Source organism: Ixodes scapularis, unplaced genomic scaffold, assembly GCF_016920785.2.
Source record: "Ixodes scapularis isolate PalLabHiFi unplaced genomic scaffold, ASM1692078v2 PGA_scaffold1__304_contigs__length_218370807, whole genome shotgun sequence".
NCBI classification, from domain to species: Eukaryota; Metazoa; Arthropoda; class Arachnida; order Ixodida; family Ixodidae; genus Ixodes; species Ixodes scapularis.
Window position 1 is genome coordinate 3,566,306 of NW_024609846.1, and position 17,003 is coordinate 3,583,308.

Consider the following 17,003-nt stretch of genomic DNA (forward strand, 5'->3'; position numbering starts at 1 on the left):
ATATAGCAGTGAGACCAGAAAACGTTATTGATTTCTGCACTAGAAAACAAACATTCGTGTTTTTCTTTAAAAAAAAAAAAAAAAAAAAAAAAGTGTTGGAGGTGCGGGGTATCGATCCCCGTACCTCTCGCATGCTAAGCGAGCGCTCTACCATCTGAGCTACACCCCCAGAACAGGAACGCTGTAGTTGATGGCCGGAGAAATCGCTGTGAGGGATTTCACATCGTTCGATATCTGTGTTTGTGCGATCGTATTTAATGTAATTTCAGAATGCTGTACCTTTCTCATTTTTGCCGCGAACATTTTAGAACGACAATGTGAACTTAGGAATCGTCGTGATGCCGCTATGCTTCGTGTTCCGTACCACACATGGCACTCTCGTGGTTACCATCGAGTTTTGACAACATACCACAATTCTGTTGATAAGATCAACCTGGAGGTCAACATCTCGTAGGTCATCCCATTTCCGATCTTCGCCAACGCTTCCCGCCGCCGGCACGATGCGGCGCCACTGTCGCGTCCCCTTCCGCGTCGCGTCCGTCACGTGGCGGCGCTCGGCGGTCGATCGACGAACTGCGGACGGCCCGTCCGGAGCCCGAGTGGCAGACGAAGTTCCTCCGGGCCGGCCGCCTTCGTTCCCCGGAGGTCGTCGGCGTCGACCGACGGTGAACTGCGTGCTCGTGCCACCGACGTCGGTTTTCGGATTACGTGCTGCTGCGTCCAGGCTGTGTTGTTGCGTCTGCTGTGGGTGCGAGGGAGGCCCAGGATCGCCGTGCGACGTGCGCGAAGAGTGTGTTGAGTGAGTGAAGGCCCCTCGGACGAGACGGCCGATGCGGATGTGAGGATTCGGCGAGACAGGAGACCTCGGCTGCTCGTGGATTATTGATCACGCCGGGGGGGCTTCGCGCCGGTCGGCGGACGGGTGAGTCGTCCTTCCTGCTCCTCGCTGTTCGTGGCGGCGGCGGACGGCCTGCGGGTTGTGACGTCACTGCGTTGGTACCAGTTGTAAGAAAACGTGCGCACGCCTGTGTTTGGCAGACGGCCTGGGCTCGTTTCTGCGAGTTCTGTGATCTCTTCTTCGTGACCTCTCGCCGGATTAAGCTGTATCTTGTCGACCCTTTTGCTGATGCTCGCTGTTGATCGTCTAACCTCAGCGTACTTTAGACGTGCATTTGTTTCTCCGCGTAGCGGTGGTAGTCGTCATTGTGGCTGGCGAATCGTGCGTTGTCGAAGGCTCTGCATGCCCCGCGGATGAGGGAGGAAGGCTTCAAGTTCGATGCCGTCGTCGAGGGAGCTCGAGCGAGCGGAGGATGCGACGGCGGATCCGCTCGACCTTGCCGCCAGGGCTGCGTCCGTCCGGCGGGAACGGAGCCGGGCATTAGCATTCCCCGAAAGCCATCCGAAACAAAGCGGTGGAGAGGAACGGCCATTAAAAACGATAATGAAAGCAGCCGGCCAAAGGAGAGAGGGGAAAAGGCCATTACAGTGAAAGCGTCGCCGTTGCAGCCCGGCCAGAAAGCAAACATCCTGCGGGTGAGAAGCGACGGGTTGTCGAGAGGAGGCTGCGTGACCTTTTTCGGTCCGCCGCGTGCGTGCGCGGCCTGGGCGTGCCGGCCGCACGCGTGACGTTTGGCTAAACGATCTGTCGGCCGTTTGCTTGTTATGGCTGTATTACGGGCACGCTGTTCGGTTCCCCTCGAGCGGTTGTCGCCCCCCTTTTTTTGTGTGACTACCCGCCGCCGCCGTTCGTTTCCGGTGGGTGGCGCTGCCTCGCGTGACGTTGTCAGGTGTCGCTTCTCGGCCACGCTGCCTTGCGTTGTCGGCCGCCGTGTGTCGAGGTAAAGCCTCTCCTCCCGGACCTGTTTCTGTTCATTGTTTGCCCTCGGCAACCTTCGCGACTTCCTGGCCCTCGAAGCGGGGAGTGTGGCTTTTCTACGCGGCTGCGTTTGGCTCTCGCAACATCCCTCGGAAAGAGTAGTGGTCTACAACGAGTCCTGCCTACAGGTGCTGTGCGGATCACGGGATCGTTTTCCAAAACTTGACGGTTGCAGTGAGCGAGGCATCGCTTCTGCCCGTTCCTCACCTTTTCGTCTCTTTGTACATGTAGACACTCGTACGAGTCATCGAGGTCGGCACCTGTTCCACTTTCCACACAGTCCGGGCAGACACTACACATTCTGTTTACTTCTTTCACTGGGTGAATGTTGTCTAACCCTTCGATAAGCGAGAAGAAAATGAAACAAAAAAATGAAAGGGAGGCATATAAGGGGATGAAGATGAAAGGAGCATGCTTGTAATCGCATAATCTCCAAATAATAGTTTTAAAAAATAACTCTCGCCCATGACCGAATACGGATCAGATCGTCGTCAAGCTGCGTTATCGGTTGCTCCGGGCACGAGATAAAGAGCCTGCCGACGGACGTGAGGAAGGGAAGGCGGCCCCTAATCTCCCGAAAGTTGATTGCTGCTGGAATCGGAAATCGAAAGTTCGGACACGTTGGAGGTCGCTCGATGGTTCGAGTTAGCCATCAATCCCGCTCTGGCTCCATTGTCCTTAGCGATGCTTCGTTGTGGTGAACTGTATCTGAGCTCCATATACACTTGAGCAAAATAATGTTCGTTATTTTTGAGAAGTAAAGCGCCACTTTTGATCCCATAGTGACGCCAAAACAGGGTGTTACCCTGGGACTGCCCTGACACGATTCAATGCGTGGAGAGCTACAATAAATAGCGTGTGCGCAACCGCACTTTTTTTTTTTTTGTTTGATTAGAGTGGTGTTTTGCGGCCACGCACGAGTGACAAGTGGTAAGCGACATTTACAACCGGGCCCGGTGTATGCGCGTAGCCGCAGGTGCGTCGCGGAATTAAAGTCGCTCGCTCGTATCGCGAATCGCCGTGTAATTTATGTCCGCGAACGGAGCGCTGGTTGTCCTCTCGCCACCTGCCACCGCCGAGAGGCGAGCAGCGTTTATTCACTGGACGGGAAATGCGTTTCGGGCTGCTGCCTTTCACTCCTTTCCACGTTGCGGATGGTGCGCCTAGCCAGCCCGACTGCTGGAGGGGGCCTGCAGGGAGAAACCGAAAAAAGTCAGACTGCTCGTACATAATACAAGTGACGCGGGTTTCGCTGCGGACGTGACAGCTTCGTACATCGATGTGTTCTTCGAACATATCTGCGAACACCTTTTGCGCGTCGTACAAGGAAGAAACACGCCGCAGTGTCTGACTCTTTTGCACGACGTGTGAGCGGTGTGGCCGCCGGCCTACCTGTCGAACGTATACGCAGGGAGCTATCCGAGGTCCGACCCGTTGGTCTCGGCCGATTGTGTAAGCCAGGGGTCGGCAACCGGCGGCCCGCGAGGCAATGTTACCCACGTTCACACGAGGCGGAAGACTAATGAGAGCGACATAGCTGGTGCAATAGATACGACACAGATCGCGACGCACAATGCGGGGCACAAATTCCTCTGCTTCTTTTGCACGGGTCCTGGTGACGTCAGAAAGATGCCGAGCTCTGATTGGCTCCGATCGAAGGATAGTGGGTAGACCTCGAAGCAAGCTACCCACTATCTTTCAATCAGAGTCCGGCGTCGTTCTGACGTGCCATAAGCCCCGCAAAAGAAGTAGACGAACTTGCGTTCCGCATATACGTGGGAACGCGAGGGACTCGCGTAATTGCGTAGATATGAACCATAGGGCAAATACTGGTGAGAAATCTGCCGGTGAAAATGTTCAATTGATATCATGCCGAGAGGACCCGCGAGGCAGTTTTCTCTCGTTTCGTTTACGCAGTTGTTGCGCGTCGCACGCTGTTCCTTTAGCCACACTTTTTTTTTTCGGCGGTCGCTGGTGGAAGCGGGCCGGGCTTCATTGAAAGGACCGCGGCTAACCACGGGCCGGTCAGAAGACCTCCGCAGGCCGGAGTTCTTGGGTTGCCAAAGGCATGATAGCGCTTTTTAGACGAGGACAAAAGAAAGAAAGACAAGACAGACACGAGCGCTGACAGCAACTATTTAATCAACACGGAAATGAGGCATATGTACACGCTTCGATCCTATCAATTAGCCAACCCCAGGCCTTGCCGCCGCTCGCATGAACTGCACCTCCTTATCGAAGAGGTCGATAGATGCAACGCCGGGGATCGAGAACCCCCCCCCCCCCCCCCCTCCCCTCCCCTCCCGCTATAGACCAACACGCTCTGGTGGCATTGTGCGCGTGCAGGAAGCAGATCCACACGAAGCACCTGCGCATGCGTCGACAGCAGCGCCACCGCAGAGCTGTGACCTCTTAGCGGCTAGTTGGTGTGTATCCTGGTCTATATTGTATACGATGCATATACCTTAGTAGAGCACCGCTTTAACGTCGCGGTATTTCGTCCGCACACTGTCTCACTAAGAAGAGTTCAATTCTTTCGCCTCTCGGGGCACTCGTTTTGCGCTCCTTCCGCTTCTGCTGCTCCTGGAAATCGGCTTCCCCTCTGGCGCGCAGAGGGGCCCGTATCGCTTTGTCGGCGCACATGTTGGGCCCAACAAGCTGCCTGCGCATAAAACCGACGACTCTCTCCGTCTTCTCTCCGCGTTGCATCTATCGACCGAAGAGGTCGATAGATGCAACGCTCATGCGAGCGTTGCATCTATCGACCTCTTCGATAGATGCAACGCTCGCATGAACTGCACCTCCTTATCGAAGAGGTCGATAGATGCAACGCCGGGGATCGAGAACCCCCCCCCCCCCCCCTCCCCTCCCCTCCCGCTATAGACCAACACGCTCTGGTGGCATTGTGCGCGTGCAGGAAGCAGATCCACACGAAGCACCTGCGCATGCGTCGACAGCAGCGCCACCGCAGAGCTGTGACCTCTTAGCGGCTAGTTGGTGTGTATCCTGGTCTATATTGTATACGATGCATATACCTTAGTAGAGCACCGCTTTAACGTCGCGGTATTTCGTCCGCACACTGTCTCACTAAGAAGAGTTCAATTCTTTCGCCTCTCGGGGCACTCGTTTTGCGCTCCTTCCGCTTGTGCTGCTCCTGGAAATCGGCTTCCCCTCTGGCGCGCAGAGGGGCCCGTATCGCTTTGTCGGCGCACATGTTGGGCCCAACAAGCTGCCTGCGCATAAAACCGACGACTCTCTCCGTCTTCTCTCCGAGTTGTTTCGCTCGAAACGAGTGCTGTCGTCTTGACGCCTGGCGTTTATTCGGCGGCCGGGAACGACGCGGGACTCGGCATCTCGGAGACGTCAAACGGATGGAGTCGCTCGGTTCGCGCTTTCAACCGCGCGTCTCTGTTGGCGTCTGCCCCCCCCCCCCCCCCCCCCCCCCCCCCCCCCCCCCCCTTCCCCGCTCTCTTCGCCGCCCGCTCGCTGCGCCGCTCCTTCCGTTATTTTGGTTTTCCCTTTGCCCTCTCTCTCGCTTTCTCAGGCATTTCGTTAGTCAGCCTGCCTAAATATACCCTTCGGAGTCGAACTAATTTTAACTACAAAGTGCTTTCGAGGTTGAAACGCCTGTCGTTACGGTTCCAACTCTGTCTAGACAGCTCATCGCGTGGGCCCATTTCCTTCTGGGATCTATGTGTAGCTTTCTCGCCCGTCTTTTAGGCCTATGTTCCCCCATCTCTTCGACTTTCATGGCGGTGGAGCCGTGATGATGAGAAATTTAAATACGCGATTATTCCAATTTAAATCTGTTCGGTGTATATCGGGAGAGGTGTTTCCGCATCTTACGTTTTAAGCTAAGCCTTTAGTAACAAAAAGGGCCTATTTCGGTGGCTCACTTTTTCTCCTTTCGTCAGACAAAGATCACGGTGATTTAGCGAAGTTGCTTTCGGTCGATCACATGGAGCATTTGTGACTAATAGTGAATACCGCTCGCAGGTTTGGAGCGCTCGAAAAGCGCCCCTTTTGGAGAGCACATCTTCCGTGGCCTTGAGCCGCGGTCGCAAAACATCCTACAAAAGACAGTGTGGGGACACTGTCGGAGTCTTCCTCTTATGGCGGTCACATTGGTTTTACAAAGAACCCTCTGCAGACTTGTTCGAAGGTATGTAGGAAGCCCTTGGAAGAAGCTCGACGCCTCTCCGCAGATAACTCTTTCATCGTGAGTGCAGCGAACACCATCGATCTTTTGTTTGATGTTCGAGTAATACGGGGCTTGAGCGTCCTACGCGCCAGGCGACCAACATTCAGCCAGAGCTCTCTGCGGGGAGGTCCTCCCATCGTTCGCAGGCAGACACGCTACCCAAGAGAGTAATTGAATACGTTACTCGTTACCGGTTCTCAAAAAGGAACGCGTCAGTTTACCTGAAAAGTAGCGAGTTAGTTTTTTCCTTAATTTGACTACCAAATGCGGAACTGCTTTTGTTTTATTGTTTCCTTTCCAGTGGTCGTTGCTCTTAAGCCAGTAGCTGCCTCTCGAAGTTTTCATCAGTTATGTTTCCCAGCTTCCTTGAGGGTACATCTCCGGCGAACCTGAAGAGTCGTTCTACAGACGCGCTCGAAGGAACGGCAGTGCTCTGCTTCGGGAAGAGTTGGCGGAATTCCCCTTTCTCCTTTGTTCTCCCTGCTTCTGAAGTTAAAAGTGGACAGTGGGTTCTGTGCCTTCCCGCGTTGGCAACTCGGGGTTTACATTCGGTCTGTACGCGATTCCAGAAGGCTCGACCAACGAACCCTATAGTGTTCGCTGGGTGAAGGACATTGCCAGAGTTAGAGTTCGACTGACGCGTTCAGCGATAAACGTTGCTATACTTTCATACTGTTAGTTCTTTTTCGGATTGCCCCTCTGCCTTTGACGCAATACACGCATACTCAGGTTAGAATTAAAGCCAGGCTGTCTAAACGGTGTGGTACACGTAAAGGGTGTTGTACTCCTCAAAAGTAACGAAATACCGTTAATCGTTACGTAGCCTCAAAAAAAAAAAAAAACAACAACAACAACAACAACAACGTTGTTTTTTCCTTTTTTTTTTAAAGTAGCTAAATACGTTACTCGTTAGCAAAAAAAAAAAAAAAAAAACAGTAACTAGGTAGAAGCAACTGGTTACTATACTCCGTTTCACCTTCCGTCCGAGCACAGCGGACGCTAGGAGCCATCCCAGCCAATGCGGCGTTGAGGGAGTGTCATGCGACCTTGAGCTCCCTGTGTCGCCCCGCCCCACCGGCAGGTCACGCGACTTTGTCCCGGCGCTGGATCGGCTGGGATGGCTCGTGGCGTCCACTGCGCTCGGACTGAATGTGGAACGGAGTATAGAACTTTTTACACAAGGCCGCCGCCATCTTGAATTGTCGTCACTTCCAGTATGGGCGAAAACGTTACTTTGCCGTCGCCACGCCAATAGAACACATTTAGGATATAAGCCTAACCGTCACACATTCTCGTTTTGGCTCCGCTCTATTTTTTTACTGGTTACAGGTTGAAACGTTTTACTATTTTGTCGTCGCCCATACTGGAAGTGACGACAATTCAAGATGGCGGCGCCCCTGTGGAAAAGGTCTATAGTAAGGTGTTACGTGCATGTTCGCAGGTTTCACAGCGTCAGGGGGGCAAACGGCCGCTCAGCTTGTGCGTCCGAAAAGCTCGCTTTCTTTGCTGGCTCAGAGATGGCCCCGGTGCGCTTCACCGTTTTCTGGGGAGCTCTGGGGTTCCTCCGGGTTCCGTTGGCCCTTCTTTCTCGCCCCCTCCGTCGGGGGTCCAGGTTGTTGTGAGCGTCGGCTGTTACGAGTCAATTCCGTGTTTACGACCGGAAGGACGAGGGGACACTCCGGGAGGAGGACAAACCGCTCCCCGAGGAAATCGACGCGGCGCCGCCGACTGTCATTTCTGGAATAAATACGTCGGCGCCTCTTTTCCTCGCGCCTTCCGTCCGCGCTCCATTTTGCCTGCCCCGCTCCCCCCCCTTTCCCTTCTTTTGCGGGTGTGTGTTATTAGCCGGTTTTTCGGCTGCTTGGGCGGCACTCCGGGGAGCAATAAAGGCGGAATTTACGCCTTCTCTCCGGTCCTCCTCCGCATCTTCTCCCGAGGGGCGCGTAGTTTTCGGGCATTCCTCGCCAGGGGAGGAACCGCTTCCCAGATATCCGCGGAATTTTAATTCGCGTCCCGCACATCTGTGCTCCTTCTCCCAGCGTTGGACTTCTATTGGCCTCGATAGGCTGCTCCCCCACCACCCTTTCCTTTTTTTTTTCTTTTTCTTTTTGCAAAACGGTTTGGTACGGAGAATTGTTTTGCGTGACCACCAGCTCGTCCCGGTCTGCCCCGGTCCTTTTCCTCTCGAGCGTCAGTACCACTTTGGAAGGATTTTTTTTTTCTCTCCCCAGCCTCCGCGAGTCGTGTTCGCCGTTCTCGGGCGGTGACGGCCTGCGCTGTTCGTCGCTTGCTTCGGCTTCGCCCTTCGTATATCTCTCCACCCACATTTGCTGTCGGCTCGTTCGTGGACGATTGACGACTCGCTTTTATTCCATCCCTTTTCCGCATCTGTTCCTCTCTCCGGAGCTAACGGGAAAAGGCATTTTTAATCATTTTTTTTCCTCCGCGATGAAAGAAACGAACGAGGTCTCGGTGTCTCTTACTTCGTGGGAGGCGCCGGCGTCGCGTTTGTTTCGGGTGCTGTTTTGAATCGGTGTTCGGGTCATTCTCCGGAAAAGTAAACATGAATGTGACTGCCAATTAACTGCCAAACGCCTTCCTCTCGTCATTACTAAAATATAGTTTGGATACCACATACCACCAGGGTGTACCAAAAACAAATATTTGCAAGTTCTCATAAGTAAGACTATTAAAAAAACAAATAGTTCAGATGGCGTCCTATGTCTAACTTCAGCATTCGTTTTCTATCTGCTAACTGCCACTCAAGTTTCAAAGGCATGAACTTTTGTTTTAGCGGAATAAACTTTTATAAGTTTGATATATATATATATATATATATATATATATATATATATATATATATATATATATATATATATATATATATATACACACACACACACACACACACACACACACACACACACACACACACACACACACACACACACACACACACACACACACACACACACACACATACATACATACATACATACACTAAAAAACGTACACCTACGTTACCTCTAACCTACGATATGATCTCAGCCCCCCAGTGTGGCTAAAATATTTATATTTTGCGAATTTTAAAAAAAGGAACATGTGTGACCAATTTGAGGCTGACTGTCAGTGGTATAACAAAAAATATGCTCAGTTATTATACATATATATAAAAAAAAACTGCCTACCATATTTCGTTTTTAAGTATGCAGATTGTTTAACACGTTTTCAGTAAAGAGATCTATTCACCTATGTTTATATTACCTTATGTATAAATAGAAATAAATGCGTACCTTGTTGATGTGTCAGTGGTGTGACGGATATTTATGTGCTCTTTTTCATAATATCTCGATCAGAAATAACTTACTGACAATACAGACATACGTTCCTGTGGTATTAAAAGTATAAAAATCGAACTGTGCTGTTTTTTTTTTTTTTTTTTCAAAAAATAAATTTGCTCGATTTGTCAGTCGTGTAACGGTCAGTCAGATACCGGTCATTCGTATAACGGTCGTATAACGGTCAGTCCCTTAACGATCAGTCGTGTCGCAAGTCCATCGCAGCACGGGTCAGTCATATGAACTAAACAAAAACATGTGAATCTCCCATTGGTATTTAGCATATAATCGTTCTACTTCATGGCCCATTAGATGTTTTAATGATAGGCACGAAATGCAAGGTTCAATACCCTCTATGCCGCCTGCATCCACCGCGAAAAGCAAAATCGAATGCTTCGGTACGCGGAAAATGTTTTTACTGTATACTTCTTGCGTGATAAACTTATTTTTCAGTTTGTGTAAAAATACTGAATGGTTCATTAAAACGTGGACACGCTCCCAAATAAATAATATTCTGATTTAAAATCAGTTTAATTATTTTCCCAACACGCCAGCTAGCGCAAAAAAAAAAAAAAGAAGAAAAAAACGCTTTTGCAAAAAAGGCAGCCCTCGCAAGAATATTTTCTAATCTAGACGGATAATTTGAGTTTATGGGTGTTATGTATGTTGTTATTGCAAATATAGTAATATTGGAAAATAAATACAAAATGCAATCTGATAAAGCAAAAAAAGAAAAAAAAAAAGGCGTTCTACAGTCTTTGTTGTTAACGATATAAATAAACATCTGGGAGCTCGGCTGTGTTTTCTATGAAAATAACAAATGCAATACATATTGACCGACCTAAGATAAGTAGACTAAAGTCAACGTCGCCAAATTAACTTTTCGTGAACCTAAATGGTTAGTTAATCTTCGGAAGAATGACCCGTTTCGACGGCGTTCGGCACGCGCCTGCGGCCATTCGAGCCGCGAAGTAAGAAATACGATCTTATCGTAAAACGGGACTCGTTCAAGTGTCGTTTGGCTGGGCGCAATGCGTGTCGGTGCCAATTGCGGCAGCACTTGTTTGGATTTCTGGGTGGGAAAGAGATGTAGGTGCGGGGATAGCGAGCACTATTTACGAAGCTCGTTGTTCACTCGTTGTGCGGCGACTCCGTGGTTACGGCGCTGCGTATTTTGACGCTTGTTGGTCGAGAGGAGTTTGTAGACGCAGTTACTGTACGCATCTCTCTCTCTCTCTCTGTGCGTGTGTATTCGCAGCTGGTGATGCCGCTTGAGTTCTGTCGCTGCCGACTTCACATGACCGCCAACACCTCCGAGAAATTGCCTTTTCGCATCGAACAATATTGTTAAGCGAGGAGGTCGCAAAATGTTTTGAAAGTAAACGTGGTTATTAGGGGAGCGAGGTGTTTTATTCGTTTATCTCGCACCTGGCGGCTGTCTACTGACAGACTACTGAAGCCGCTGACAGGAACGCCGGGCTCTCCGCCCTGCACACCTTAGAGAACTTTTCAGGTGTAATAGGCGGGACGAGACGGAACAGGAAAAAAAAAGAGGTTTTGTACTGCTTGTTTTCCCACCTCCCTCTCTTCTTGTATGAAGAGGAATGAAGAAACTTGAACTGACGCGTTGCTCAGCTTGTTTTCCGCACATGGTGTTATTTACGCGTATGTAAACATCGAATAACTTTTATTTCGTGCGAACGCGTTAATTTGTCGCGCAAGACCCGGTTCATGAACTCAGCTTTTCAGGCCTCACAGGCGTGAACACGTCGTCACGACTCACTCGCACCCGCCGAAAAAAAAAAAAAAAAAAAAATGGTCTGTGGTTTTTGCAGCCTATGATAGCGCTTGAGGCGCGACTGTTCAGTCTCCTGGTGAACAGCTCGGCACCACCCTTCGTCACCCCTCCCGTGGCCGGCTTCCTGATTTAACGCCTTCATCGTGGCCGTCCTCGTATAAATACTAGCGTCGTTGATGTCTAGGCGTGCGTAGGCGGAGGGAGGCCTCGCCGTCAGCGCCGCGCTTCGTCCGCTTGGCATCGCGTTCGGCTTCTCTCTCGTCTCGTTGTAAACGCTGGGAACCGACGCTGGGAGTTTAAAAAACATCCGGACTCCGGTCACGGCCCAAACTTCGGGCCGCGAGTGAGGAGGCCACTCGTCTAGCTTGTTTTGTTTGCGCGCGCTGGAGAGAGAGGAAGGGCACGGCAGCGACTTGGGCGGTGCTGCTTGCTTTTCCTTGTGGCATTATTATTCCGCTTTCGAGACTCGGGCACGAAATCACGGAACTGCGGTAAAAAGTCGTCCGAGGGCGCCTGGCGCGCAGTCCGGCATTCCGGGCACGACCGTACACACCGGAGGAGCGTGACGCGCATGCGCAAGTCACCTCACCCTCCCTCTCCGTTATCCTTTATTTTTAATTTATTTTCGAGCGAGCGGCTCGACGCTGCCTGCTCCTCGTCGAGTGTGTTTGTTTCGTTTGGAAGCAGGCAGGCGGATCGGAGAAGCAGCTCCCTGCCAGAAGCAAAAGGAACGACGAGTTTCGAATCGGGAATGGCGGAGGCCGCCGGCAACGCCGATGTCCGCAGTGGCGGCCGCGGGCTGCCGCAGAACGCGCAGCCGGTCCGCCTCAGCGCTGCGACGCTAGTAACGCGGGCGAAAAATTCTGAGACTTGTTCTTGGCCGCTGCATAAAGTAAAGAAATAGAAATTTACGCCGGTCTTGTACCTCTCGACGGGCTCGATTGATATGGTCGATCGAAAACAAACCACGCCGGTTCGGGAGAGGGTCGGCGTACGGCGCTGCGGTGGGGCGTGCGAAGATCGTTAAAGGCAGCGCGGCGGAACGGACAGTGTCCGTCCGCGACGTTTGAAGCCTCGTCGCGGGGGACACGCGGGGAAAGCGGCCGGCGCCGTTATCTCCGCGGCAGGGGCAAACAAACGCGCTGGGAAACCCGCGACGCTCTTCCGTAAATACCGGCGGTGGTCTTTCGGCCGTCCTCGCGTGGATACGGCTGCGTTCTCCCAGACGGGTATATCGAGCCGCGGCTACTGCGGGAGCTCTGTCGGCCGCTCTGCCGTCCGGCGCTTAATTGACTTTGCCCGGTAATTGGCCTCGGGGGCGCTGCTGGAGCGACGGTGGCGAGCGTGTGCGACGCCACTCCACGGCGGGTGCCGCGGGTGTCACCGCGAACCCGTTCGCGGCCCCCTTGGCGCCGAGGGGCCGAGAACAAGGCGGCTCCCGTGTGGGCCTCACTCTCCTTTTCTTTGGGTGCCGATCGCGAGGTCCTTCGCATTTGTCGGCGGTTGGCTCGCTGGCGGTCTCCTTCGCGCGTGCTGAATGCCTGCCGGTTCCAGGGGTGTGGTTTTCTTTCGGTTGCCCTTGATATTGAACAGCGACGACAAACGGTACCGGCGGCGTGTTTGCTAAAGGACGTCGATGAGCACCTTTTGTGATGGAGCCTCGATTTATCAGAATTGTAGAGTCACCGTTTTTAAAGCAGTTTCGCGCTGCCTCCACCGTTTTCTTCTTTTCTTTCTTTTTTTTTTGAGGGGAGGGGGGGGGGGGGGAGGGGTTCTTTAGTGCGGAGGTAATGCAGCCGCAAAGTCATTATAAGAAAATAAACTCCCTAACGCAGTCAAGGCATAATATTGTCGGTTTCGAAAGCCTGAGAGGTCAAATGGGCTTAAATCTCTCTCTCTCTCTCTCTCCGAGTGCTTTGCTCCATTTTGTTTTGTTACTTCGTTGGACCTTTTTTATGATGTGTCAAGCGTGGCTTGCGTTGAATGCCATCAGCTGCCAATTTGATGGCCTCGCTGCGAAATCCGTACCTTCTGCATACTACCAAAATTGCTTTTCTTCACGAAAAAAAAAAAAAAAGAAAAAAGTTGGAGTAATTATTGGCGTGGTGCTACGACGTGACCTGCGATCCACGCTAGTTGATGCACCGCGAGATCCAGTGCCCGTCGTGTAGTGTTCGGTGTCTCGTTCCGCCCCCGCGCTTCCTGCCCGACCCTGACGCAACTGCTCGGTGCCGCAGGTGCGCAAGGGAGTCCGTGTGGCGAGCGACGAGAACTCCCGGCCCCCCGGGCCCGGGGGGCCCGAGCCGCCCCCCGCCGTCAACAGGACCCACCCGAGGAGCGCTTCCAGGGACAGGCTCAGCGACGTGAGTTCTCTCCGCACGATCCTCGCATTCCACCGCTTTCAGTATTGTCGTGTATTCCGTCTCGCGGGTGAAGTTGCGCACAACTCGCCAGCCACTCGTTTGTGCGAGTTTGATGAAGCGCCCGTGGAATCCTCGTCAGAATAGGGATGCCCATGGGGGTATCGAGCCCTCGTGGATATCCCGAGCACAGTCCAGTGCTTCGTTGAGTGTGGGTGTACACTCGACGTTTGCTGCGCGGAGCTCGGAGATAATTGAAGACAGAAAGCTCGAGATGGAGGCAGCAGCATGCATACGTCCGTTCCGTTCTTGAGATGTCAGTTCGTTACTATCACTTGAAACAGAACGCCGTTGAATATTGTCAACCTTCAGGCTTTTCTCTCCGTCATTTCTGTCACAATCTCGGTATTTCTTTTTGGGGAAACATAAATGTAGCCTTTTTCCTTTTCTTTTTTTAATCTGACTTTATCTTTTTTTTTTTTTTTTTTCTTTTTTTTTTTCTCCTCTGTGCTTGATTTGATCGTATAATTTTTGGTTTACAACGACGTCGGGACTCGAGTTCGCCATTAAATTTCCGCCCGATGGCCCGTTCCGGAGTGAAGCAATTGCGGCGCTCCTAATTGAATCTTCTCTCTGTGCTCTTCTCGAATGTTTCGCGGAGGCAAATTTCGCGATTAACGGGAGGCAGGCGTACAAGAAAACGCGCATAAAAGAAAAGAAAGAAGACGAGCTAAGGAAAGGAACAGCGAGCGTATAAGGAAGGTTCTCTTACCAGTGCTGCGGCGCAGTTAGTTAATGGCTGGTCGGGGAAAAGCCGGCTCCTCTTTAACGACCACTTGGGGAAGCGGCCCAGGTTTGGGTTCCCACTAATTGCGCGCTCATTGCGTCCCCCCCGCCGACGGTTGCCGGGCAGCGCCGAGCCCCTCCTCCCCGCGGCTGCGCTGGCTGCGTTGTCTCGGACGCCGTAAGGTGTCGCCTTCTTTTAATTGCTGGCAACTACGACGTCTTTAAACGCCAGTGCATATACCCTGGGCGAAAAGCGGTATATTACGAGTATACTAATTTTGTGATGTTTCGAAGGAAAAAGAAAGAGCTAATTTGAGGGGGGAAGGGGAGGTCATTTTATAGAGTGGAACCATTTACTTCACCAAATTGCGGCAACTCATGCCCCGACTTCTTTCACGAATGCTCTTTATTGTGTTTTGCTCTCCGAGGAACCATAATTGTCGTCTGTCCATTTTGCCATTATGTTCTCCGAACTTTTCTTTTCTCCCTGTTTTTTTTTTTGTTTTTTTTTGTATGTCGCATGGCTTTCAGGTTTGAATAAATTAACGGACACATCGGTATACTGCGGTATTCTTTACAATATCCTAAGTTATACCTTTAACGCACTCTTAGTGTACTTGTTTATATTAGTTGTGCTCCGGCCGCTAACACAGTCAAGCCAATTATAAGTGTAAGCACTCGAAGAGTTTATATGCACTCTCAAGAAAAAAGGGTGTCAAAAGGTGTATTCTTATACTTTTTGACCCATATATAATACACCCCAAAACTTCAATTCGACGTACAGCGCCCTACAGTCGAACAGACGGGCCCAAATTATTCGGGAGGCTCGATAGCCGTGTGGCACAACTTATTAAAATAGCTAAACTACGTATCAAAGACTACATGAAGAAAACCCCGAGTTTTTACGGTAGGGCCAAGGAAACCCCGAATATTTTTCTTGTTGCCAGTAAAACGTACATTAGCTATTTTAATAAGTTGTACCACACGGCTATCAAGCCCCTCGTAAACTTTCGGGGCGTCTGTTTGACTGTAGTGCGCTGTACGTCGAATTGAAGTTTTGGGGTGTATTATATATGGGTCAAAAAGTATAAGAATACACCTTTTGACACCCTTTTTCTTGAGAGTATATATATATATATATATATATATATATATATATATATATACGGTAACTGACGAAAAAGTACGAAATTGGTCTAATTTCCTTGTATCGCTTTCCGCCAAGGCTCATCTCTCCCTCGTACGCGCGGCGGCGAACGTGGACTAGCTCATCTCGGGCCCTAGCTAAAGCTTGGTCTCTGTATAACTTGGCGTTCCTATAGTTTCGCTCGAGTTGATTTCGAGACACGGGCGAGCGGAGTCTGTCGGCTCCCTCTCGGCGACGGCTCGGTGTTCCGTCCCAATCGGCGGCGCCGATCTAAATGGGCCGACGGCCTGGATGCGCAGCTCGCGCGGCGAGCTCCGGCCGATTGCCCAATTCCCGTTTTCATTTCAGTACGAAATCGATTGTCTCGTTTGTTCGCGTACGCTTTTTCGGGAATTTCCATTTGCCGCTGCAGCGCTCAGCTAAGCGGCCGCGTTTCGCCCCTGCGCGTCGTGCAGATTCGATCTCGGTTCGCGGCGCGTGCGAGCGGTTGTTAGTTACGCGGTCGGTCGGTTTCGGAACGACGTTTTTAATTAGGGCGGCGCACGAAGTTCCCGCGTGGACGGAATGGGCGATGCGCGAAGGCGAGTTAATTTGACCGGCGGGCGCTCCCCGTCAACTTCTTTTTAGTTTCTGTGCACCGAGAAAAGGAGGGAGAGGAGGAGACTAGAGCGCGCGTGGACGTCAGAACGCCGAGCTCTAATTCGAACGATTAGTCGGTAGACCTAAGCTACCTTTGTTTCCACTGCACTCGTGAAACGCGTTCGAATGCGAAAGCCAAACTACGGACGCCGGCGTTCTGCGTTCTAATGCGTTCGACGAGTGCAGTGACATAGCCTCCCATATATAGACCTTTCCAGCGGCAGTCTCGAACGAAGCGATTTACAGCGCGTGTCACTGGTTTTGAGAGTGCACGTCAGTGTTGCCCGACTGCGCTGAGCTGTGGAGCTTCTCGTCAGTGGGCTGTGGCAGCCTGCGTAGGCGCAATTCCGGACGCTAATGGGGCTGAATTGCCGCGTTTTCTTTTTTATCTTGTGTTCTGTGGCGAACATAACTTATAGAGGTCTTTAAGAAAGCAGTGCTCTATTTTTAGGAACAAAAACAAAGAAATGAAACCTGTTTTGGTGAGTCCGTGCGCGACAGAACAAATGCAACTGGAATGTTTGTTTCATTTTATGTTCGTTGTTTTACGGCACCGTACACTCAGCCGTGTCAGTCTATAAAGGTCAAAATATTTGACCACACAGGATATCCGTACTGCATGGATATTCTCGGCCCACAACATAAAATTCAATGAGTCTCATCAATCGAGCAAAAAATATATTGTACGTACCCCACGGTGCCGCGTTATCCGAACAGGATTTGAGAAAGGTCTCAAATAACACAGCATATCCAATATACAGTGTCGACGATAGTCACTTCACGACGACCGGACGGAATCCGCGTGTTTTCGGGAACATGTGGAAGGGAGCCCCCTTTTTTTGCACAGCTTCATAGCAA

The 17,003-nt window shown here is 51.3% G+C and overlaps 1 protein-coding gene and 1 non-coding gene across 3 annotated transcripts in view; one reads left to right on the plus strand and one right to left on the minus strand.

The window, feature by feature from the left end:
- Positions 1 to 17,003, plus strand: part of LOC8032139 (proline-rich protein 36) — a 207,448-nt gene that overhangs the window by 9,444 nt on the left and 181,001 nt on the right. Inside the window, exon 2 of one of the 2 annotated variants that reach the window (XM_040499957.2) lies at positions 13,451 to 13,576. The exons of the other annotated variant lie outside the window; for it this stretch is intronic. The gene's annotated coding sequence lies outside the window, so the exon portion shown is untranslated. The remainder of the gene's footprint in view (positions 1 to 13,450; positions 13,577 to 17,003) is intronic. 2 annotated transcript variants of the gene reach the window in all.
- Trnaa-agc lies at positions 97 to 169 on the minus strand. The gene has a single exon. It is a non-coding gene; the product is annotated as a tRNA-Ala (tRNA).